Consider the following 26,303-nt stretch of genomic DNA (forward strand, 5'->3'; position numbering starts at 1 on the left):
ATATATATATATATATATATATATATATATATATATATATGTGTGTTTGTGTGTGTGTATATATATATATATATATATATATATATATACACACACACACACATACATATATACATACACACACATATATATATATATCTATCTATATACAGGGAGTGCAGAATTATTAGGCAAGTTGTATTTTTGAGGATTAATTTTATTATTGAACAACAACCATGTTCTCAATGAACCCAAAAAACTCATTAATATCAAAGCTGAATAGTTTTGGAAGTAGTTTTTAGTTTGTTTTTAGTTATAGCTATTTTAGGGGGATATCTGTGTGTGCAGGTTACTATTACTGTGCATAATTATTAGGCAACTTAACAAAAAACAAATATATACCCATTTCAATTATTTATTTTTACCAGTGAAAGCAATATAACATCTCAACATTCACAAATATACATTTCTGACATTCAAAAACAAAACAAAAACAAATCAGTGACCAATATAGCCACCTTTCTTTGCAAGGACACTCAAAAGCCTGCCATCCATGGATTCTGTCAGTGTTTTGATCTGTTCACCATCAACATTGCGTGCAGCAGCAACCACAGCCTCCCAGACACTGTTCAGAGAGGTGTACTGTTTTCCCTCCTTGTAAATCTCACATTTGATGATGGACCACAGGTTCTCAATGGGGTTCAGATCAGGTGAACAAGGAGGCCATGTCATTAGATCTTCTTCTTTTATACCCTTTCTTGCCAGCCACGCTGTGGAGTACTTGGACGCGTGTAATGGAGCATTGTCCTGCATGAAAATCATGTTTTTCTTGAAGGATGCAGACTTCTTCCTGTACCACTGCTTGAAGAAGGTGTCTTCCAGAAACTGGCAGTAGGACTGGGAGTTGAGCTTGATTCCATCCTCAACCCGAAAAGGCCCCACAAGCTCATCTTTGATGATACCAGCCCAAACCAGTACTCCACCTCCACCTTGCTGGCGTCTGAGTCGGACTGGAGCTCTCTGCCCTTTACCAATCCAGCCACGGGCCCATCCATCTGGCCCATCAAGACTCACTCTCATTTCATCAGTCCATAAAACCTTAGAAAAATCAGTCTTGAGATATTTCTTGGCCCAGTCTTGATGTTTCAGCTTGTGTGTCTTGTTCAGTGGTGGTCGTCTTTCAGCCTTTCTTACCTTGGCCATGTCTCTGAGTATTGCACACCTTGTGCTTTTGGGCACTCCAGTGATGTTGCAGCTCTGAAATATGGCCAAACTGATGGCAAGTGGCATCTTGGCAGCTGCACGCTTGACTTTTCTCAGTTCATGGGCAGTTATTTTGCACCTTGGTTTTTCCACACGCTTCTTGCGACCCTGTTGACTATTTTGAATGAAACGCTTGATTGTTCGATGATCACGCTTCAGAAGCTTTGCAATTTTAAGAGTGCTGCATCCCTCTGCAAGATATCTCACTATTTTTGACTTTTCTGAGCCTGTCAAGTCCTTCTTTTGACCCATTTTGCCAAAGGAAAGGAAGTTGCCTAATAATTATGCACACCTGATATAGGGTGTTGATGTCATTAGACCACACCCCTTCTCATTACAGAGATGCACATCACCTAATATGCTTAATTGGTAGTAGGCTTTCGAGCCTATACAGCTTGGAGTAAGACAACATGCATAAAGAGGATGATGTGGTCAAAATACTCATTTGCCTAATAATTCTGCACTCCCTGTATATATATACACACACACACACACACACACACATATATATATATATATATATATATACTGTATATATATATATATATATATATATATATATTTACACACACATATATATATATATATATATATACACATATATATACATATATATATATTTTGTTTGGTTAATATCAAAATATACCAATTATTTAAACGAAATGAGAGACATACCTCATTGTTTGTATTGTAAGGTAATTGTACTAGCGAGTGATCATCTCACACACTGACAACAAGAGACAAATTCAATAGTTGGCGCTGCAAAGTAATCTCTTCTTTCTGTTGTGATGTTATGCGCGTGATCACGTGACGTCCGACAGTCTCACACGGCCACGCACTGCAGCGCACATTAGGAAGCAAGCTGTGCCCAAGCTAGTAGTCGTGCTCCAGCCTCCAGCTGAGAGAGTAGCAGGTTACTATATAAGGGGTGCCGGTGTACTGGAACTTCACACGGGCTGGGCCTGGGAATTAGTAAGTTGGGTACAGCTGGATGTGACCTGGACTCCAGCCACGGTCTATGGATGAAAAAAAAAAAAAAAACACAGCTTAGAACTATGTCTATTTTTTTATTTTTTTTGAGTAATATTACCGGGCAGTAACGGACACCTGGCAACCCTACATACACGCACGCTGTATTTATATGTATATAATCTATACACTTTGGTTAATGAAAGCAAATTAAAACCAATGAAGGGTTGATTGGTTGCCTTTGGGCCTGAGACTCCTCCTCTGTCACAGAGTCTCACCACTTAAGGTGCAACAGTCCTATTTCTGCTGAGGTGAGCTAAATAACCACAAAGCAAGCCACACAGAAATGTAAGCACCATATGTTTCACACTGTGCAGGGTGATCACACAGCAGGACTGCTGACGAACTTGCATTTAGTGTATTGTAGGAAGTGTTGCTGCCTATTACTAAAGGATCTCACTATCCCTCTAACCAGACTGTGCTCCAGCTCCTCCCAGCAGCAGCAGCAGTGTTTACTGAAGTGCTCCTGTTCTCAGTCCAGGGGCAACTTAGTTCCCCCTGCAAAAATAGTGCAGGAACTTCATTCCCATGCGTTTCCGCCCGACTTGACCCCTGATCTATCCTTTCTGTTTCCACATTAAAGGGACATTAAACCCAAACATTTTCTGTCATGATTCAGATAGAGATATACCAAAGACACAAAGTGAGAAAACCTAGTACCCAACAAGAATTAAACAACGTCCCATCTCAAAATGTACTGCACAGAACAGGAGCAATTTAAGCAAACAGTCTCAGGTAGTGGACAGGTGTCGAGATAAAGTTCAGGCAAAAAGGTAGTGGTGCGTGATGCAGGAAATGCAGATATATAAATAGAATGATACAGTCTCACCTCTGTTATGTGTATTTCGGTTCACCCTGTATTCCGCTCTTTCTAAACAGTCTCAGGTAGTGGACAGGTGTCGAGATAAAGTTCAGGCAAAAAGGTAGTGGTGCGTGATGCAGGAAATGCAGATATATAAATAGAATGATACAGTCTCACCTCTGTTATGTGTATTTCGGTTCACCCTGTATTCCGCTCTTTCTAAACAGTCTCAGGTAGTGGACAGGTGTCGAGATAAAGTTCAGGCAAAAAGGTAGTGGTGCGTGATGCAGGAAATGCAGATATATAAATAGAATGATACAGTCTCACCTCTGTTATGTGATAGAGAATGTCATTTTAAACAACATTCCAAATTGTGGCAAACCTCGCCACTTATGAACTATGCAGGAGGAATTGTTATTTAGGCTAATGGTTAAACTGTATGTTAAACTGTATGTTACTGTTTAAACTCCCTGCTGTTTCAGTTGGGAAACCCCTTGTAGGGGAGACTGTTCTTCAAAAGTGTTTGTTTGTTTTTTCTGTTGAAGAAATAGTTGTTGTTGACTCCCAAGCTATGTGTCGTCTAGTTCTTGATGGAGAGTGGTTATTATTACAATTACCAAGAGTAGTTACTTGCTTGTCTCTGCTTACCCAAAAGATATTACAGATCCGACTACCTCTCTGCTACAATTACCAAGAGTAGTTATTTGCTTGTCTCTGCTTACCAAAAAGATATTACAGATCCTACTGCCTCTCTGCTACAATTACCAAGAGTAGTTACTTGCTTGTCTCTGCCTACCCAAAATATATTACAGATCCTACTGCCTCTCTGCTACACAATTAGTTTGATTATCTAATTTGCTCTATTCTTTAGATATTCTTTGTTGAAGAATACACATGGGTGAGCCAATCACATGAGGCATCTATGTGCAGCCACAAATCAGCAGCTACTAAGCCTATCTAGATATGCTTTTCAGCGAAGGATATCAAGAGAATGAAGCAAATTTTATAATAGAAGTAAATTAGAAAGTTGTTTAATATTGCATGCTCTTTCCAAATCATGAAATAAAAATCTTAAGTTTCATGTCCCTTTAAGGGTGAGCACCAAAGATAAAAAATGAATTGCTAAGAATGAAGCGAAGATGTAAATGGGTAAAAGAGAAAACATTCCATCTCTTGCTTGGAGCTTTCCGGGCAACATATTTAGGCAAAATGCCAATGTTTCTCCCGGTTTGTAAAGTATAACTAATTTGGACGTAGTATGTTAATACACACAAAGTTCCAGTGGATATACCTGAGTCTGTTTTAAGACTTACTAATTGGTCTTTTTTCCTGAAACAACAGGTGTCAGCACCCCTTTTAGCATGTTTGATATGCTTTATTGATATATATATTTAATAGTTATGTCCTGTCCTATAAATATTGAATGTGTGGTGCACTGCAGACTTGATCATACTTTAATGTGTAGTATTTTCTATATACTCTTTTCTTTTTTGAATTTTTTTTGTTAAAAAAATAAAATAGCAACAAAACACAATATTCCCATCTGGAGTTCTTTACTTATTTATTGATCGTCTTGTATTGATATTATAGAGAATGCTTCATATACTTAAAATGTGATTGCTGCTGTCCTTCTGTCTTGATGTCAGCCAAGGAAAGAACTTCTACTGTGTTTACAACTATCCTCAATTACTGCCCTTAGACTTTCATACAACACAAGAGAAGGAATAAAGTGGTTCTAATGCAGTTGCACACACATACTCCATTGTAATAGTATAGAATTATAAGAAGTGGTTTTAATGTTTATGATTTAACTGTGTTTCTTGAAGACAGAGACTGAAAATAACAGATGATATGGAGCATGCAAAATTAGCCCTGTGTCTGGTAAAATGCCTAGCTCTTTGGCTCAACACATGAGCTGGGCTGGGGTCAGGTCCATATCTACTCTGCTTACACAAATCAACGTAGCAGCCAGCATCAACACTCTCCTCCTTTTCAATCTTAACCAATAAAAAAACAGTTAACACTGCATCCAAGTAGTTGCCTAGCGACTACTGGAATGTAAAATGACTTCACACAGTGTAAGCAGTGTATAAATTAGCCCAGATTACTTAAATTGTACACAGATATAAAATCAGTTTAAAATCAACAATTAAAAGAGCTATACAACCTTAAAGACCAATAAAAGATGAACAAAAAAGATCATAAGGTCTCTATTACAATTATATCTAAAAGACTATCTTAACCAAATAATCATCCAACAACAAATTTAGAATGAATAAAATAACTTTACTACTACTGGCAATATTCTTACCTACAATGCTTGCATAGAACAGAGTAGTAGCTTACGCCATCCTGCACCACTACCTATTTCCTCAACAAACTGTGCAAGTAGTCTTAGAGAAGTCTGTCACTGCAGCTGCACCCTGCCCCTTGTGACACCCATACAGCACTCCCGTAACATAACTGCAACCTTTCCTGAAAACCTGGGTAACTGCTGCAATTACTACTCCACCAATGAGTCAACAAATACATTCCCATCATTAACTGATGCTCCCTGTGGGTAGGGCTGACTTATAAGCCTGAACTTTCCAAGCTCCTTTATGGCTACCCATTCCAAAGGAGGGATCACTAAGCACAGGTTGGTTTATAGCTTTTTGTAATAACATTTTATACTGCCCTAGACAATGGATAATATGCTGCCTCCATTACCTCACTACCAAAACTTTTAGCTCTTATTTGTCTCATAAGACTTACAATAGAAAGCGGGGACACACAGATGGATCAATCATCCTCACTTGACATCCAGAAATATTTATTTGTAATAAATTCCATGCGTAAACATTTGGAAAGCATATGAGTGGAAAGGCATCAGGCCATATAATTAACCCCTTGCTCCAAATGGACATAGGTACCTATGGCCAACACTCTGGAGCAAGTTACGGCCCTGCTGTCAGCTTTGACAGCGGGCGCCACAACCAGGGGGCAGAAGGCATCTGCCTTCATATGATAAGCTGATCATGCTCCATTACCATATGAAGACAGATCTGATACAGGCAATGACACTGCTGGTATTGGATTATGCCGTTGTTGGAGGGCTGAGATCAAAGCGGGTGTAAGGTGTTCTTGGCGGGTGGGCAGGTGGTGATTGTGGATGCTGGGAGGGATGGTGCAGGGTTCCCTACCCACAGAAAAAAATATGAGTCAGCGGAGAGGGAGGGATGGAGCCTCACAGCTCTACACTATTGCACATAATGTTGGAGGGGGACCCTACGCTATGGAAAAAACTATCTTGGAGGGGGGCTGCTACACTACAGAAAAATAAAATAAAAAAATACAAAAAAGTGTTATTTGTTACTAGCAGACTGGTTGCCAGTAACAAATATGGTGACATGATGCTGGAGGGGAGAGAGTAAGAGAGCTGTTGGGAGGGGATCAGGGAGGTGGGAGAGTGAGGAGGGACCCCTACACTACAGAAATACATAAATAAATAATATATATAAATATGTATACATTTTATGTATATAATATATATATATATATATATATATATATATATAAATATATAAATTAGTTAATTTAAAAAAAGCTCTAAACTGCATACTGGCAAACTGTCTGCCAGTACTTAAGATGGGAGTGATCGGTAGGAAGGGAGGCGGTGTGGGGGGTGTCAGGTGGGAGGGTAATCTCTTTACTAGAGCAAAAATTAACCTTACAAGCTAACTAATTAACCCCTTCACTGCCAGGAATGTCAAGTGTGGTGCACAGCTGCAATGCGGGCCTTCTAATTGCCAAAAGCGAATTGCAAAGCCATGCATGTCTGCTATTTCTGAACATAAAGAATCCCAGAGATGTTTTTGTAACCATTTCTGTTATGACTGCACAAGCAGTATGTTAATAATTTCAGTATTTTTAAAATATGATCGTATTTAGCTGTGAATATGATTTAAAGGGACACTGAAACCAAATTTTTTTCTTACGTGATTCAGATAGAGCATGCAATTTTAAGCAACTTTCTAGTTTACTCCTATTATCAATTTGTCTTCATTCTCTTGCTATATTTATTTGAAAAAGAAGGCATCTAAGCTTTTTTTTGGTTCTCTCAGCACTTTTTTATTGGTGGATGAATTTATCCACCAATCAGCAAGAACAACCCGGGTTGTTCACCAAAAATAGGCCGGCATCTAAACTTACATTCTTGCATTTCAAATAAAGATACCAAGACAATGAAGAAAATTTGATTATAGGAGTAAATTAGAAAGTTGCTTAAAATGTCATGCTCTATCTGAATCATGAAAGAAAAAAAAATTGGGTTCAGTGTCCCTTTAATATCATTGCATTTAGCTGGCATGAAATATACCAAAATGGGCCTAGATCAATACATTGGGTTGTCTGCTAAAACAAAATAAATGGTTTTGATAGATAAATAAAAAAAAATAAGGCTTTATCCTCCCACCTCCATGATCCCTCCCAACAGCTCTCTAACCCTCCCCTTCCCACTAATGGTGGTCATCTTTGGTACTGACAGCTATCTACCAGTAGCCAATTTATATATTTAATTGTTATATTTTAAAATTAGCTATTTTTTAGGGGCTCCCACTTCCCTATCCCAACCTTTTTCTGTAGTGCAGTGCTCCAACCCTCCTTTTTTTCTGCAGTGTAGAGGCCCCTCTCACCCACTCCACCACAGAGCCAACCACCAGCCTCCCGCCTTCCCTCCCACACCTCCCACTGGCACCATCTGAGATCATTACAGTGGCACAGACCGTGTCACTGTCTGTAACGATCGGGCAATCTGCCTTCATATAGTAACAGAGCACTGATCATGCTCCTTTATCATATGAAGGCAGATGCCTGCCGCTCAGAAACAGCAGCTCTAGGCTGTTACTTGACATCTGAGACTTCTGGAGCTTTGTGAAGCTGTGACATAGATCTACGTTATGTGGCACGATGGGCTATGTACAGCATGACTTAGATCTACATAATTTAGGCACAAGATGTTAAGGGATTAAGAACCATTGATAACACATTTCAAGTTAATTTGTTCAAAAACCTAAAGGGATACTTAGGGGCCCATTTATCAAGCTCCGGATGGAGCTTGAGGGCCATGCTCACCAAAAACACCAGTTATGAAGCAACGGTCTAAAGACCGCTTCTCCATAACCTGCTCTGAGCAGGCGGACAGCCATCGCTGCAATTCAACCTGATCGAGTAAGGGGCGGCGTTGCACCAGCAGCTCATAAGAGCTGCTGGTGCAATGCTGAATATGGAGAGCGTATTGCTCTCCACATTCAGCTAGGTCTAGCGGACCTGATCCGCACTGTCGGATTAGGTCCGCCAGACCTTTGTTAAAAATCCCCATAAAAGCCAAAATTAAATGATCACAATTCAGAAGTCATGCAATTTTAAGAGACTTTTCAACTTACTTCCATTATCAAATCTTGCACAGCCTCTTTATATGCACATTTTCTTAGGCCTTGGCTCCTACTGAGCATGTGTACAGGTTCACAGTGTATACATATACTAGTCTATGATTGGCTAATAGCTGTCACATGATACAGGGGGACATCAAATGAGGAATAAATTGAGCAAGGTTATTGGGTACTTTGCTATTTAATTTATAAATCCGGAGTTTCACATTACAAAAGCTCCTTGTTATGATCATCACTCCTATGTGATTAATAAGCCCTGCATTGTGTAATGATATGTCCAACCTCTGTAAATACCCTCACAGTCAATATGATTAGATGTACCCTTCTAATGGCAGTTCGTATAGTAAAGCAATTGTTGACTATATATGGATTTGAGATATGCACAGACATAAAATTAGTTTTGTATTATTTGTTGGTCCCCAAATTGTTTTCTTTAGTTTGTTTATTAATTACATTTTTTTCATCAGCTATTTATATATTTTGAATGGGGGAACATCTTCAGCACAGCTGACAAGCAGCTGGACAGCAGCTTAAGCATAAAAAAGTTAAAATAGTACCTAGTGCTACTTCTACAAGCCAGCAACAGCTCTTCTTTTAATATATATTTATTTACATATTTATTTTTTAATGAGATCAGGATACTCAAGTGAAGCTTACATGTTTACTGGCTGACAAAAGAATCAATTAACTGACAAGGACATTGCTGTATCACAATTGAAAAGTGTATAACTGTAAACTTTTTGCATTTGTATAAATTTGAACACAGATGTCAAATTGATGTTATCTTGTGTTACATGTTTCTAACAGAATTTTGAACATTCCCTGTCACTATACATTGTACAGTATACATGGTGCTGATTCAAGAGGGCATTTTGATATTTTACAGCATACCATTTTTTATATTTTTTTCTGCTCTTGACTTATTTGCCTTTATGGTTGTATTGATCTTTTAAATGTTGTGGGTTAGTTTTATATCAACACTGTTGCTAGGCAACTATTTGGGCATACTTTTATGTGGTTTGTGATTGGTTTAAGGGATTTTAAAATCCCACTGTGTTTGCACTGGTTCTGTAGTATCTGAGGAAGGGGCGACTGACTTGGAAAGATGAAAATTTCTCTTTAAAGGGACATGAAACCCAAATGTTTTTCTTTCATGATTCAAATTGAGCATACCGTTTTAAACAACTTTTTAATTTACTTCTGTTATTAAATTTGCTTTGTTCTCTTGGTATTTATTGAATGAGTTGCAATTCACTAGTCTGGGAGATAGCTATACACATTGGCAAGCCAATGAGAAGCAGTATATACATATGTGCAGCCACCAATCAGCAACTAGTTCACAACTTCTGAGCCTAAATAGGTATGCTTTTCAACAAAGAATACCAGGAGAATAAAGCACATTAAATAATAGAAGTACATGGGAAAGTTGTTTAAAATTGTAGGCTGTATCTGAAACATAAAAGCATTTTTTGGGGTTTCATATCCCGTTAATAAACTATGCCTTTTGTTTGTCCAATGTATTTATATATTATAGTTTATTGACATTGGTATTTGAAATTTAACTATTACTGTAACTTTTACTTTTTACATTTTGAAATGAATGTCAGTAAAGGTTTGGGGGGATATGTATCAAGCTGCCAACTATGTTGCATTCTTTAATGTGAATGGGATATCAGCACAGCTGTTACTGGATAGTGCACGAGTGACAGGGTATAACTGCAGTACCCCTGTGTAGATAATCACAAACTTTGAGTCACCAGCACTTTGTTAATTTGTTAACCTTTAATAGGAATTGTTTAAAACAACGTAGCATGACTAAGGGGTTAAAACCCCAAAACGTTGCTGTTTAAAACAATTCCTATTAAAGGTTAACAAATTAACAAAGTGCTGGTGACTCAAAGTTTGTAACTATGTTGCATTCGCCGGCATCAATATGCTCACCTAACATCCCCTAACATTGCAGCCGCGTATCTCAATACGCTCTCCTTGTTTATGAAAAAAGCCGGCAAAAAGACGTGCACCAAGTACGGGCAATGAGCATCGGACTTGTGTTAACTAGCAGTCATCGATCTCGCATCTATTCGGCTTTTTCCCAACTTTATTCATACCCTGTCATTAAACTACGCCATTATACTAAAATGTTTAACCCCTATACCGCCGCTCCCCGACATCGCTGCAACCTAAATAAAGTTATTAACCCCTATCCCACCGCTCCCCGACCTCGCTGTAGGGCATTGCCCCAAAAATATCAGCTCTTTTACCTGTAAAAAAAAATACAACCCCCCCAACAGTTAAACCCACCACCCACACAACCAACCCCCCCAAATAAAAAACCTAAAATAACCTAAGCTCCCCATTGCCCTGAAAAGGGCATTTGATGCCGTCTGGATGAAGACTTCTTGCCGCCTGGATAAGGACTTCTCCGGCTGGATGGATCCTTCAAGCGGGACTTCAAGAACTGTAAGTGGATCGTCGGGGGTTAGTGTTAGGTTTTTAAGGAGCTGTTATCTTTGGGGCAATGCCCCACAAAAGGCCCTTTTAAGGGCCATTGGTAGTTTATTGTAGGCTAGGGTTTTTTTTTATTTTGGGGGCTTTTTTATTTTGATAGGGCTATTAGATTAGGTGTAATTATTTTTTATTTTTGATAATTGGGTATTTTATTTTTCATAATTTAGTGGGGGGTTTTGTTGTAACTTAGTGTTTGTTTTTTTCTGTAATTTAGTACTTTTAATAATGTTTAAATGTATATTTAAATAATTTGAGTAGGGTTAGGTTTTTTAATATGTAATTTATTTTATTTAATTGGTAGTTTAATTTACTTGTAGGATAATAGTTAGGGTAGGTTAATTAATAGTTTAAAATAGTTTATTTTAATTCTACAGGCAAGTTTAAATTTATTTGAAGATAGGGATGTTGTAATTTTAATCTAAAGTTAGCGGCTTGTTACGTTTAGGGGTTAATAGCTTAATTTAGTTTATGGTGATGTGGGGGGCTGACGGTTTAGGGGTTAATAGGTTTAGTTAGTGGTAGTGATGTGGGAGGCCAGACGTTTAGGGGTTAATACGTTTATTTAGTGGCGTTGGTGGCGAGGAACGGCAGGATAGGGGTTAATAACTTTATTTAGGTTGCTGTGATGTTGGGGAGCGTCGGAATAGGGGTTAATACATTTATTTAGGTGTTGGATGTTGGGGGCGGCAGAATAGGGGTGTTTAGACTCAGGGATATGTTAGGGTGTTAGGTGTAAACGTTACTTGTTTTCTACCATAGAAATCAATGGGTTATATTTCTTGCTTTCGCTGCTTTCAGACTCCCATTGATTTCTAGGGCATCCGCGGCCTCCAGTGTGGCGGATTGAAAACCAGGTACGATGCGTCCGAATAGCCGCGAGCGTACCTGTTAAAAGTTTGATAACTTGGAAAAAGTGTCAGATAGAGCCAAATGTGTATTCGGAACATCTGTAATGACGTAAGCATCGATCTGCGTTGGATTGAGATCGGCGGATCGGTTACGTCCTAAATGTAAACTTTTGCCAGTCTGTAAGCTTTGATAACTAGGTCGGATCAATCTCTGACATCTTTCTTTGGTATGTTTTTAATCATTGCTTGTAGTGGGCAGTGGTTGTTTAAACAAAACTGCAACTTTCATTTTTAGACTAGAAAAGTTTAGGATCCCTCATTATTTGATAATGTGTTTTTAGTTTCTTTATTTTGCACAGGTTGACACAGTGATTACATTACTTTTTGCTGCTCAGTAATAGCATATTGATGACATTGTTTGTTTTTAGAGTTCTGCAACAATTAAGCCTTTGGGTTGGTGCTGGAGAAGCAATCTCTGGAATCAGCTGTCAGATGATCGGGGTGTTGTCGTATGTAACTGGAACAATAAAAACATATGCTGGCAAGCAGGAAGCTGCTGTGTTTATAGGAAATGAATGTGTTCTGTTATCTGATTCTGTGTAGGTGGCAACAGCAGGTCTCTAAGCAAATGGACTGCTTAATAAAGAGGGTCCACTCAACCTGCAGAGCTGCTGCATAAACTATTTGAGGACAAACAATAATTGTTATAAAATTCTCTGGCATCAAATAGGGAGTGTATGTATATACAAATATGTGTTTGAATTGGGAAGTGCTATCACTGCTTTTACAGAGTTTCACCTCCAGTATAATTGCTGGGGGTATAAGATGCATGTGCATTTCTCTGCTGCTTATTTGCTGATACTTGCATTTTATGGATGGCAGAGGCACTACACTTTCTCAAATGTTCAGATAAATGTAATAAAACAACCAACAAATAGGGCAGAGAAAAGCATTGCTTGTTTTTAGTCTTTTGATAATTTTAAATACATTTTGATCATTAGAATTACCTATGGTTGAGCCTTCTCACCAGTTTTTATGTGAGTTTTCAGCTGAAGTACCTGAGGCAGGGCACAGAAAGACGGAGGGTTCACTCTAGCTGGGGGACTAAGAAGGTCCAGTATGTTATTTTTAGCAACTGGAGGTTATTCACACTTTTAATTTGAATATATCTTATCTTATATGACTTATCATTAATAAGATACTATGCTATGGGGTCGATTAATCAAGGCCCTTCGCCCATCTACAGCTGCAGGTTCTCACAAGAGAACCTGCACTCCGTATTTAACAAGCAGCGATCATAAGACTGCTGCTTTCCTACCCTTTCGCCACCTCTCAGGTGGTGTATTTCAATCACCCCAGTCTCATCCGACCGGGGAGATTGACAGCTCCTGCCTGCGAGTGTTTGCCTGTGCGCGGGCAGGGGCGGCATTGCACATGAGCTCAAAATATCGCTTGTGTGCAATGCTGAATTCCGGAAGCAGAATTCAGCCCGCCAGAGGCAGGCTGCGGTGGACTGGGGCGTGTATGTGTGCCCCTGTCCCCCTAAGCTTGATAAATCAACCCCTATGTGGCATTCTTTTGTGTGTGCTCTTTAAGACTATGACTCCTCTGACCTATCTTCCCTAATATATCACTTTATGTTGTCTAGTAGTGATTGTAATTCCCGATTCCATGGTAATCATATGCCAGGTTGTTTACCTCTTTCGAATGAGGTGTCTTATGTTCATATACACTATGGGCTAGATTTATCAAATTGTGTATGGACAGGGTTCACATTTTGTGAACTTGTCCTCATTTCATCATAAATTGTGGGGTGCATTTGTTCCTCGTATTTACCATTGCATGAGTGAATGCTTGAGCAATGCCACCCCTTGCCCTCATGCAAGAGAAGGGCTTGTCAATCATCCCGGTCAAATGAGTGCATGGTGATTTTAATTTGCCAATATCTGAAGCAGCAGGGTTTATGAAGCAGCTGTTTAAACTGCTGCATCATAAATATCAGTTGCAGGCTCAATTAAGTGAGTCTGCAAGTGATCAGAAGTTCGGGAACTTGATAAATCTAGCCCATTAGTGGACACAAGTATTTGGAAACCTAGATCAAATGAAAACAATATGATTATTATGTAAAACTCATAACAAAGGCCCTTTTTGGCCATACTGACTGCAGTGATCATTTGAGGCATGATTTCTATGAAATGCAAGTAGGTCTGTGCCAGAATTTACCTCCATTCCTCCCGCAAAGGTGACCAGAGCTGCTGTAGGATGAAGGACTTACAGAAAGAGATCAGATTAAGCATCTCAGCTTCTCCCACAGATGTTCAATTGGAATAACTTATAGTTTTTAGTCTGGCCAATCCAGCATTTAGATGTCCTGCTCCACAAACAAGGCATAGCTAGACTTTACAGTGTGAAAAGGTGCACTGTTGGTTGTAGGGCATCACATATAAGGAACATAGGGCACGATTCTCAAAAACCTGCAGACATGGAGAGAAATCATCAGCTTATTTTACTGAGTGTTGTAAAGTAAGTATTTCTCCTTCACATAAAGAATATTGATACACTTTCCTTATGAGAGACACAGTTCACAAGGTAAAATGTTGCCTTTAAATTAATGAGGGGCCTCTTAATACTGACAAGGCATATAATAGAGCCTTGCCAGACCAGAGAGCTTTAGAAAATCAAGCCCTAAGTCTTACAAAGTGCAGATTGACTGTTGTGGAACTATCTGCTTTTTATCAATGAAGGGCATCAGCAACAATGGATTTTGGGAAAACCAGACGTGTGGCAATGCTACACACTGATTGCTTACTCAGGTACTTCCTACCACCATACCCCTTTAAAAGTCTGTGAATATACAACAGTATGCTTATTTCCAGTGCAGCCTGATGCTCATTTTTTTATACAGCTCCAAAACATCTAGCTATGTAAATGCGCATTTGTTTGCCTCTGTGGGATGTCTGAAAACTTGTGTTCTGACTGTATTTGAAAGGTTAAATGGTGCATGGAGAATTATGGGAAAATGTTATCCATATTAATTTTTTAAATAATTGTTCAAATAAAGATTTGTTTTACCCTGAGCATTAACCAAATGCTAAATGGCTGTTTAGGAAAAAAGCAAATAGCTACACAATGTAATTGCAGCAAAATACTGTACACAGAAAATAATAGTGCAGGGACAGAAAACAAAACTACATGGAATGTGAGCTTTTAAGCACTGTGGTGTACAAAGTCCCTAAATCTGTGATGCAAATAGGTATTCTATTCTTATAAGAATACACAGGCCATCAAACAAATGATTCATATGGATATCAGTGCAGTAAGCTGACCCATATAAGACACTAATGAACATGCAGCCTGAGCTGTCTGATCATGCTGGGTTTGCATTTTTTAGCAGGGCCTCACCTTGTGAAAACAGGACACAGTAGGGTACAGAATCATTGAACGATCTTGTGATTATTTAAATGCTGGATTAACCGTTACATTGTCCTCACCTGCATCCCTAAGTGTTTTGGAAGAGGGTAGTAAAAAAAACACTTAAGCGTATGGGGTAAATTTATCATAGTGCGAGCGGACATGATACAATGTAGCGTATAATGTCCACTGCACATCAATAAATGCCGTCAGCATAGGCTGTCGGCATTTATCATTGCACCAGCAGTTCTTGTGAACTGCTGGTGCAATGCCGCCCCCTGCAGATTCACGGCCAATCGGCCGCTAGCAGGGGGTGTCAATAAACCCGATAGTATAGGATCGGGCTGATTTCTGTCCGCGGCCTCAGAGCAGGCGGACAAGTTATGGAGCAGCGGTCTTTTGAAGGCTCGCGCGGAAACAGGGGCATCCAGCTCCATCAAGCTTAATAAATTGGCCCCTATAGCTGGTAAACAAGGGAATATGTTGGGGAACCTGTATGATGAAACCTTTTGAGAACACTTGAATTTGAATTTTTAAACTGTATTGAGAAGACTCACTATCTACTTTGTTGACCTGTGTAGTCTTAACTCTGAGCAGAGCTGCAGCCACTAACTACTACATTACACTAAATAATTAGAAATGTAACTTATTTAGAGGGGTGTTCTATAAAAAGAATAGGATCATTGAAGCCCCCTGGAAAAGTTTCTACGTGCTGTAAGAAGGCAAGAAAGAGTATACCCCAACAGTCATGAATATGCCACTATGAGGGTATGAGAGAGAGGATATGTTTAGTTACATAATTTAATATAGTTTTAATAGTTTCATTTTGTAGCTGATGTGTTAAAGTTGTAAAATGTATTAAACCTAATGTCAAGTGTGGCCTATTTAACCCCTTAAGAACCCTGTAAGTCAGCCATCTGCAGTACTTCCAGGGCTGTAGGAGCACAGATCTCTATGGCAGACAGTGAGGTCTACATAAATAGTGCAGTCCCACCACTCTAAGCAAGACCCGTGCCCCTACAGCCCAAACATACCATTAAGGGATTACGTTTCAGGATCTGAAATATGTTTATTATGTCCTAAGTCTGTTTTAATTGTACAGCCAGGATTTTATTAAGCCTTTTTTCCCCACAGACTCTCTAACAGGTTCCCACCTTCTGAGAATAATACAAGTGCATGGGAGCTGGGAATGTCGCTAGCAAGTTGAAGGCCCTGGTGTAGTACATTTCTAATGAGGATATTACAAGACTAGGATTGAGGATATTGTTTTTGTGTACCACATTTGTTGTGGCATTGGGCTGTTGTTTTTGGACCTCATGTTTCTCAATTCTTCATGTAAATATGAAAATAATATGGTTTGTCTTATCAGTCAGTTTACTAACTGAACTACACATGATAGAGGTTCTTTTATGCAAAGGTTTGCATTACAAAATAGATGTTATGTCTGCAGTCATTTTGCAGATGTTGAAATTCTGAGTCTGATTTATGTAATGTTGGGTTTACATGTACAATCTCTTTACTATCTGAAATACGTTTTGCTCTTTTCAGTTGATTGTCATTCTGTAAGTCTGCAGTGTTGAGCTGTGCATTGGCTCAGATCCTGTTGCTCTTGTAGCATAGCATATTTGTTAAATGTTATCTTTTGCTGTGATACGATAGGATTTGGGCCCTCTGATGGGATGAACTATCTGTCAGTATTTTTAACTGCAGGTTTTTGGGTTCTTTGAATGTTTTTAGAGATCTTGATGGCAGAATGCTTGAATCATATCTGAAGTACATGAGCGGAAATGCACAAAAGACAAATATAACATAAGACAAATACAATATAAGTATAACAAATGACATTTAGCTGTGTGCGTAACTGTGTTAAAGTGTTAAAAAACAAGCAAATCAGTGTACTGATCATATTTTTCTTTCATAAAACATTCAAGCGGCTGTAAGATGTTTTTGTGTGCAAGTTCAAACATATTAGAATAGGGTCCAGTGAAAAATTGAAATCTGAATTAAAGTATTTTCAGAAATTAGATTATAAAAAAGATATCAATAAATTACATGTATTCAAATAGATATTGATGTATTTGTATACATAAAGGGCCGAATTAAAAGTCAAGGGCAAAGAAGTGATATGGAATGCTAATACCCCTTGCACAAAATCCAAAACGCACCATAGCACTATTAACCGTCTAACTGCCAAAACCCCAATGCATAAGCCCAATCCAAAATCTTCCTCTGCTGTTAACCCCCTGAAAACCCCAATGCGTAAACCCCCTTTCTGATATTAACCCCCTAACCCCTAGCTGCCACAACACCCAACTCAAACAAATCCCTTACACTATTAATCCATTAACTGCTAAAACCCCAATTTAAACAACCTCCCACGCTCTTAATCTTTAAGGCATGACAATCCTAACAGATAAAAAAAATGCCCCCTAAAAAAAATAACCCCTTAACCACTACAACCCCAAATGACAATAGCCTCCTAATGTAAGACTGTTAAACTCAATGTTACTGTAAGACCCTCTTAGTATAAGATTTTTTTTGGGTGTTTTCTTTTGGTAATTTTTTTCCAGCAATATTCTAATAGCAACTTTGTTTTATTATTTTTTTTAGTATGGAATCATGTCCGCTGTCTGCATTTAACATTGCACAAGCATTTCTAGTAAAATGCGTGTGCAATGCCGCCTCTGGCTCACTGGCGCCCAATTGGCCGCTAGCAGGGGCTGTCAATTATCCCGGTCGGATTAGGATGAGTTCAATCCGCCACCTAAAAATTAAGGAGCAGCGAGCCTGAAACGATGGGGCTGCGAAGCAGAATCCGCTGCTTAATAAATGGAGCCCATGGTGTTAAGAATCCTCTTTCACGAACCAGCTGAGAAAACTCACTGGTGCATGACATAATTTGTTAAATAAAAGTCTAATTCTCAAAAAATATTTATGCCATTCTCATGCCAACAAAAAAAGAGGATTAAACAGTTTGACACAACACAATACATGGTGTAATGTTATCACAGCATTTGTGGTCTATTCTGTGTAGAACTATAGGATGTGATGGTGAATCACAGATCAGCAATTAGTTCAACTTTAAAAACTGGCACATCAGAGCTTCCAATTGCATGACATTGTGCAGAGGCAAAACAAAGTGTTTACCATATATTGCCACAAAGGACAGGGAGAGACAAGGGGACTCTATTACTTATATGTGATTTCATACACATTCTTACATCTATTGTAAAATTGTGTGAGACTAAAATTAGAAATTTATAATACATTTAGTTTTTTTCTTTCAGCTATGAATTTACGGGCATGTAACCATATAGAGCTGTCTTGCTGGGTATGTTATCTTAATATTATAAGTATCATTTTGGGGAACGGATTGCATCTACCAACATGAAACCAGTATCCATTACTTTGCTGCAACATGCACCTTAGTTGACTTAGGAAATATACACTAATGAGGTCACATATAACCTGATTATCACCTTTCATTTGTTCGTATCAAGATGGCACAATGCTGATATCAGTTACAAGCTGTGTATGTTATGTTTCCCACTCATACTGTGAAGAGGACGTCTGCATAACCTGAGCAACATAGTACAAATATAATATTTATTTTATGTAAGCACTGGATATTGCTAGTAATTACTTTTGTTTATAAGAATAACGTTTGTAAACTACTAAACTTTATTCACATTTAAAGTCAAAATGTAAAAATTTTTTAGCAGTGGTTAAAGGGACAGTCAACACCAGAATTTTTGTTGTTTAAAAAGAAAGATAATCCCTTTATTACCCATTCCACAGTTTTGCATAACCAACCCAGTTATAATAATACACGTTTTACCTCTGTAATTACCTTGTATCTAAGCCTCTGCAAACTGCCCCCTTATTTCATTTCTTTTGACAGACTTGCTGCGTTGCGCTGCGGAATCTGTTGGCGCTCTACAAATAACCGATAATAATAATAATAATAATAATGACTTGCATTTTAGCCAATCAATGCTCACTCCTAGGTCACTTCACATGCCTAAGCTCAATGTTATCTATATGAAGCACATGAACTAATGCCCTCTAGTGGTCAAAATGCATTCAGATTAGCGGGAGAAGAGAAGGGATGGAGGGGTGGGACCCCAACCTGCAGAAATACAATTTGGAAAGGAAAGGGAGGTCTGGGAAGCTATACTTCAGAAAAAAATAAATTGGGGGGGGGGCAACAAACTGATCATGGGGAGGGGGGGGTGAGGTGGTACCACTACACTGTAGCAAAAAAAAAGGTAAATAAATAACATTAAAAAATACTCAAGAAATACTCAAAACTGGGTACTGGCAGACAGCTGCCAGTACTTAAGATGGCTGCAGCTACTAGGATGGGTAAGGGTTGGAGAGCTTCTGGGGGGGATCAGCATGGTGGGAGGGTTTAGTAATTATTAACTACACAGAAGAAAATAAAATAAAAGAATAAATAAAAATAAAAAGCCCTAAAATGCATACTGGCACACTGTCTGCCAGTACCTAAGATGTTGGTTAGGAGTGTGGGTGGTAAAGAGATGTTTGGGAGGGATAAGCTATGGGTCAGAGGTGAGAAGTATCAGGTGTGAGGGTAATATTTTCACTAGAGCAAATATTAACCTTGCAAGCTACCTGATTAATCCCTTCACTGCCAGGAATATTAGAAGTGTTTTGTGCACAGCCTTTTAATTACCAAAAAGCAATGTCAAAGACATGCATGTCTGCTATTTCCGAATAAAGGAGATCCCAGAGATCTCCAGTAACTTGAGCATTTAGAATAATTTGTGTCATGATTGCACAAGCATTATGTAAATAATTTCAGTGAGAAACCTAAAGTTTGTGAATAAGTTAATGATTTTTTTATATGATCAAATTTTGAGGCAAAATGGTGGCATGCAATATATCAAAATGGGCCTAGATCAAAACCTTGGGTTGTCTACTTAAAAAAATATATATAGTTTTGATAGGTAAATACAAAAACCGAGGCTCTATTTCTGTTTAAATAGAGTGATAGCAAAAATACTAAAAAAAATGTTGGTCCTTTGGACAAGTTTTTCTCTGAAATCTTGGGTACTGAAAGGGTTAAGAGTGTTATCAACCCCTAAATTTGCTCTAAAAAAAGATTGATGTCCCTTTAAGAGACCTTTACAAAAAAAATTAAATGTACACAGAAAAAAATTCAGAAACATTTAAAAGGTTAATCTTCTTTTTTAAAATGTACATTGTCCTGCAGTAATGTGAGTATTGTTTATGTTTTCTCTTGAATGTGCTCCATCAGTTGTCAAGCAGTCACTATGTAGAATATTTTAGGGCTATAAATCTGAGCCCTGCAGGATGCAGCAGCATATATGGGGAAGGAGGGAAGAAACTTAACATTAAGGGCTCCATTCAGGGTTGGCTCCAGAATGAATGAAATGGGAGGCATTTTTTTTCACGAGGGGGCACGCATTTACAAAGCATGTATGAGAGTCAAAATAAGAGCAGATCTACATATTCTGCAAGAAAGTGTAGCCATCTTGATATTTAATTTATAGCCAATGCCAGTATTAAAGGAATATATTGTAGAGGAGATGGAAATAGTTGAGTCTGGACAACTTTTCTCTTTTGGCACACAAACTATATATGTGCTAAATCACTAGGTAAAAGAATGAAGTCTAAATCCTATGCAGTGCACTAAAACAGAGCCATTAAACTTGAGACCCCCAGAGCAATGGCCCCTTAAAAACAATTCACTCCTTAATAACCATGATCCAAAACCCTTAAACTCATTCTCAATCATGTCCCCTAAACAGCCATGCACCCCAAACCCCCCAATGCAATTAACCCCTTTGTTTGCAATAGCAGTGAGGATACTAGGTTTTCAGGTACTGGTAATTTTGTAGATTAGATTTAGCTATACCTGTTTTGCAATAACTAATGGATATCAGGCTACTTAATACAACCTATGTACTGTGAACCTATACGAATATGATTGTATCATATAAATATAAGTCTATAAATGGCTACCGGCTTCTATCAATGCCTCAAAAGTGCACTGTGATCTTAGGCCCGCAATAACTAATGGATATCAGGCTACTTAATACAACCTATGTACTGTGAACCTATACGAATATGATTGTATCATATAAATATGTCTATAAATGGCTACCGGCTTCTATCAATGCCTCAAAAGTGCACTGTGATCTTTGGCCGGGCCTAAGATCACAGTGCACTTTTGAGGCGTCGATAGAAGCTGGTAGTCATTTAAATACTTATATTTATATGGTACAATCATATTCTTATAATGGTCTATTGTTTAAGAAAATGAGTAACTCACGGTAGTTAGGTAAAATTAATAGGGTTAAAGACAAGTCCAAAAAGTCTCTAATTAACTTCCAATCCCAAATAAGAGGTTAAGACACGGAGCTCCGTGCAGATGCGTGATGCGACCTCACAGTTCGGCAGCTAACTCCGCCCCCAGCATGTAGAATTACATAACAATTCATTATTTTATTTATTATTTTTAAAGCGTATGATCATATCAATATTTTTTGAGGGGACACAGCATTCCATTTGAGGGGGCATTGCCCTCCAATGCCCCCCCCCCCCCCTTGGAGCCGACCCTGGCTCCATTTATCAAGCAGCAGTTGCGAAGTCTGAGGCCCCTCTTTTCAGGCTCATTAGATTGTTGCTCCTTATCTTTTCCACCACCTAAAAGGTTGTGGATTGAAATCATCTCAATCTAATACAGGGTCAGATTACAAGTGGAGCGCTAATTAAAGATCCTGCTCGAGCGTTGATTGGGCTAGAAGATTTTTGCATTCATCGTGTTGCGCTAACCCAACATTACAATGCTCCTCAAATACAAGAATATGTTCTATTTATTCATAGATACATATTTCTACATGTAGCTGATTTTTTTTGTACTATATATATCTATACCTATAAATATATACATGAATATATATAGGTATAGATATATACAGTTTTATATAGGAATATGTATATATAAATACTTAAAACATATTCTGTTATGTGCAGAACAATGGAATGTGAACTATTTACAGTAAATATGTAGTTAAACACTTTATTAAATATGGCTTCAAAGCACATATATATATATATATATATATATGTGTGTGTGTGTGTGTGTATGTGTACATATATATTTAAGTGTTTATATATGTATATATGTCTGTAAACACATATATACACAAATAAATACATAAATACATATGTACACATATAAAGACATACTGTATATATATGTGTGTGTGTGTGTGTGTGTGTGTATGTGTACATATATATTTAAGTGTTTATATATGTATATATGTCTGTAAACACATATATACACAAATAAATACATAAAAACATATGTACACATATAAAGACATACTGTATATATATATATATATATATATATATATATATATATATATATATCTTTATGTTAAAGCCCTTTGTACTGACTTTTTTCTAACATCTGAGATCTCATATCTTTGAGCCTTTATAACTTTTGTGTGCAATATTTTTTCTTAATCATTTTTATTAGATGGTGTTATTATGAGTGTGACTGTACTCTGTAATGTATTTGTATGTGTTTTGTGAAACTTTTTAGTTTTGCAAAGCAGTTAACCAGAGCTCTGAAGTCGTGGTACTAATTCTAGTGTAAATCGCGATTGTTCACAAGCGGTCGCGTTTACTTTCAACTCATAATTCAATACTACTTTAAACTTTTAATACAGGTGATAAGCCAGACAAACGCAAACTCTCGCGATAAACCTCTTATCACTCATGCGCAAACCTTTGCACTCCTCTCATAATCTGTCCCACAATCAGGATGATTGACAGCCCAGGGAGCGGCATTACACAAGTATTTCTGATGAAATGCTTGTGCAATGATAAATGTGGACAACTTATGCCTGCTCGACATTTGATAAATAGAGATCAAAGAGTTAAATTATAAGAACGGGAGACAGTACATTAGAAAGGTTTATCGATATTCGTGAAGATATTTTAAATGTCCCATTTTAATAAATTCACAGAGAATAAAGCTTTAAATTGAAACAATATTTTTTTTTTTTTTTTTTTTTTACAGCTTCATTGGAAAGAACCCAAAAAAACTCATCTTCAAAATAAAAAAACACTGAAGCTATGAAGCTATACCATATCTGTCACAGCTGGTTTGAGTCTAACAAAATACCTTGCACAATGTAGTATCACAATAGCTAAATCTATGTCAGGAACAGGAGCTAAAATGGATCATTAACTGTATAGCTTTGTCATGTTTAATTACATGATTTACATCACAATAACATGTCTACGCTTTGGATACGGTTGATTACATTTTAGCAGACTTATGAAATAAAATGACTTATGATTACACATATATTAATTACACAGAAATAATTAGCGCATTCTGCCTGTGAAACCCTTGCAGGCATTCATTTTTGGAAACAACACAATGAATTGGAAGTAGTTCAGGTCAAGAATGTATCTTTTTTTACAAAGCATTTAGAAAACACCAGTGCTCTGTGCCAGTTCTTCCATTTTCACAGAAAAACTGTCTAATAGATTATTTGAGCTTTAGCTAAGTGTCTGCTATATCAATTCCAGTGTATGTTACTACCGTCAGATTGTAACTTTACAGTGCCTTTAAAGCTTTGACAACTTTTCTAATGAATGATTTCTGATAAAAACTGGACAATTTTGCTCAGTAAACTATTGGTCTATTGACAACATTTTAACTGAATTACATTGCAAGTTCTCAATCAAAAATACCATTATTCAAACTATTAACAGAAATGCTAAACTATTTTACTTGCTTAGGTTTCGTGAAATTTAAGCTCATATTTATAATATCATAAAAAACCAACTGTGTTTTCATTCCCTTTAGCAACCAAGTTATGTTTATTTTTATATTACAGGAAGGACATGTCTTCAGCATCTGGAGTCATACAAGCACACTTCCAGAAGCCAGCACACAGCTGTATGTGAGCATACGCTGCATAACACTCTCTTCTCAAATGCTTTGCCAAGGACAGATCGAATTACTCTTATACAGAAGGATATTTTTTTTTTTTTTTAGAAAGGCTGGGATCTGTTTGCATAGTGAAAGTTGAATGAGCTCCTTACAAGGAAGAATAAACAATGGCCATGTATGCAGTGGTAGCAAAACTAATAAACCATTAATTATCTCTTATCATACATATGTGTGTGTCAGACCTACCTTCTAACATCAGTATTTTGGGTGGGTGGCAATTAAATATCTCTTTGGGTTAACTGACTATTAGTTCCAAGGGTGAGGCTAAATGGTTGTATATATGAACCAATTCATTTTACACACAAACACACACACACAAAAAACAACAGAATGTTGGCTGACTTTTAAATTAAATCATCTTTGCTTTATACAAGTATATTAATGTAATCATCTCACGGTGACATGTAAATGTAACTTTCTTTACTTTGAGGGTCTCTGTTGTATTAGATGATCTTTATAATATAAAATGGCAGCTATTACATTACATAATATTGCTATTACAATTAAAGGGATACTAAACCCAATTTTTTTTGTTAATGATTCAGATAGATGATGCATTTTTAAGCAGCTTTCTAAATTACTCCTAAATGTAGCCACCAATAAAGCAAGCAATATCCAGGGTTCTGAACTTTATATATTTTTTAAGTAGACAACCCAAGATATTGATCTAAGCCCATTTTGGTATCATGAAATATAAAAAAAATTGTCAATTTTTTCACAAACTTGGGGTTTCTCACTGAAATTATTTACATACCACTTGCAAAATAATGACAAAAATGGTTGTAAAAGCTTCTCTGGGATCCGCTTTGCTCAAAAACAGCAGACATGCATGGTTTTGGTAAATAGAATGCCACTAATTGCAGCTGCACACCACACTTCTATTGTTCCCAGGAGTAAAGGGGTTAATCAGTTAGCTTGTAAGGTTAATTTTAGCTGTAGTGTAGAGATTACCCTCCCACTGATCCCTACCTGATCCCTCCCAAACAGCTCTCTTCCCTCCCTCACCCCCCCCCCCCCCACTGGTCACCACCATCTTTGGTACTGGCAGACAGTTTGCCAATATGCAGTTCAGTTTTTCTTTTATTATTATTATTTTTCTTCTGCAGTGTATTCTCAACCCTCAATATTGTTTTTATTATTCTTTTATATATATATATATATATTTTTTTTTTTAATTTTCTGTAGTGTAGTGGTTCCCACCCCCATCTGGCATTTGTTATCTATGGCCCACCATCCCATCTTTTTGTCTGTAGTGTAGCTCACCATCCCTCACTCTCCCTTTATTTTTTTTCTGCGGTGTAGGGCCTTCCCACTCCCTCCCTCTCCTTCCTCCACTGCTGGACTGCCCACCAGCCTCCCAGTTTCCCTCTCACACCTTTGGGCGGCTCCAGCAGATGATCATTTCAAACAGTGACAAGCACAGTGTCACCGTCTTTAATGATCCGGCACCTGCCTTCATATGTAGCCTGAGAAACGATTGTGCTCCGGTTCTATATGCAGGCTATTGCCTAGAGCTCAGGAACTCCAACTCTCCGCTGTAACTTTACAGCCGAGACTGCTGGAGCTTCCTGCAGCTCGGATGTAATTATACATCATGAGGTACAATAGGCACATACATTAGATGCATTAGTGCAAGCAACATTTTGGTAACTGCTGATAATTTAATTTAATATCATACAACAGAACTTTGATTGATTACCATTTCAACCTCTATACCTTAAGTTGTTGCTAATGCTAATATATTGATGGTATTGCGGGCAAACATTTAGCCCCATTATTTTCAGCCTGACCACTTAGGAAGCAAGCGCATAGACGTAAACATACATAAATGCTAGAAACAGCAACTTGATACATTTATTCTAAGTATCTTTATATGAACCTGGTGCCCTCCTATTAATGTAAACACAATTAAAGTGATATACACCGATATACAAGCTGGCTTGTGTGGTATATCTGTTGCTAAAATAAACTCAGTATATATCTGAGGTGTGAATCCAAGTATATGATTA

General features: G+C 37.7%; 1 long non-coding RNA gene across 1 annotated transcript in view; it reads left to right on the top strand.

Annotated features, from left to right (window-relative positions):
- The window catches only part of LOC128655393 (uncharacterized), a 54,723-nt gene extending 30,265 nt beyond the window's left edge, over positions 1-24,458 (top strand). The window contains exon 2 of the long non-coding RNA XR_008401775.1: positions 24,179-24,458. This is a non-coding gene — a long non-coding RNA (uncharacterized LOC128655393). The remainder of the gene's footprint in view (positions 1-24,178) is intronic.
- Positions 24,459-26,303: the final 1,845 nt, after the last annotated feature.

Source organism: Bombina bombina, chromosome 4 (genome assembly GCF_027579735.1).
Source record: "Bombina bombina isolate aBomBom1 chromosome 4, aBomBom1.pri, whole genome shotgun sequence".
Classification (NCBI taxonomy): domain Eukaryota; kingdom Metazoa; phylum Chordata; class Amphibia; order Anura; family Bombinatoridae; genus Bombina; species Bombina bombina.